Source organism: Solanum tuberosum, unplaced genomic scaffold (genome assembly GCF_000226075.1).
Source record: "Solanum tuberosum cultivar DM 1-3 516 R44 unplaced genomic scaffold, SolTub_3.0 scf00090, whole genome shotgun sequence".
NCBI lineage: Eukaryota > Viridiplantae > Streptophyta > Magnoliopsida > Solanales > Solanaceae > Solanum > Solanum tuberosum.
In genome coordinates, this window is record NW_006239013.1 from 385,548 (window position 1) to 386,406 (window position 859).

An 859-nucleotide genomic window follows, 5' to 3' on the forward strand; every position below is an offset into this window, starting at 1 on the left:
TTAAGTTTGTTTTTAAAAAATATTTTCAATTTCAAAAATTATTTTCTACTCTAGTAAAAATAAAAGATATTTCTCAAAAATATTTTTTATTCATAAACCAAACACTAAAATATTTTTCCAAAAAATATTTTCTACTCACCAACCAAACATGTGAAAATAAATAAAAAATCTACTTCTTTTCTAGGAAAATATTTTCCATGAAAAACATTTTCCTTCATACCAAACACACCCTTAGTTTTTTTATTTTGTGAGAACACCCTACCTACAACTACAAGGAAGTAGACCTTGTGCTATACTTGGATTCCCAAGTCCTTGTGTTTTGTTTTCCCAGGTTTTACGCACGTACGTCATTGATACCAGTTTCTAACTTTGTCTTTTCTATTAAGTAAAAAAAAAAGTAATAATAATAAAATAATAATTGCAAATCTTTACATATTTCTTAAACACCGTACTACTTAATAAAATTAACATAAATTGAAAGGAAAAGAATGATTTTTAAGGGATGTATCAAGTCAAACATGACAAATAAAAATGAATGAGAGTGTATACTAGTACTATAAAGAAAAACTTTTTATGTTACTCTATGTCTCAATTTGTGGCACGGTTCAGATTTCGAAAGCAACTCTTTAAACATGAAATTTTTAAACTTTTTAAATAAAATTTACACATTTTAAAAATTATATATAATGTCATAATAATTGATAATTGAAAATATATGTAAAAAAAACATATGAAAAGATCATAGTAAACAAAAACTCGTTTTAACTTTCGAAATTCAAAAAATGTCACATAAATTAACGAAATGAGTATCAAGTTATTTTAACATGTTGGAGAAAGTATTTCTCTATTTTACCAGTTT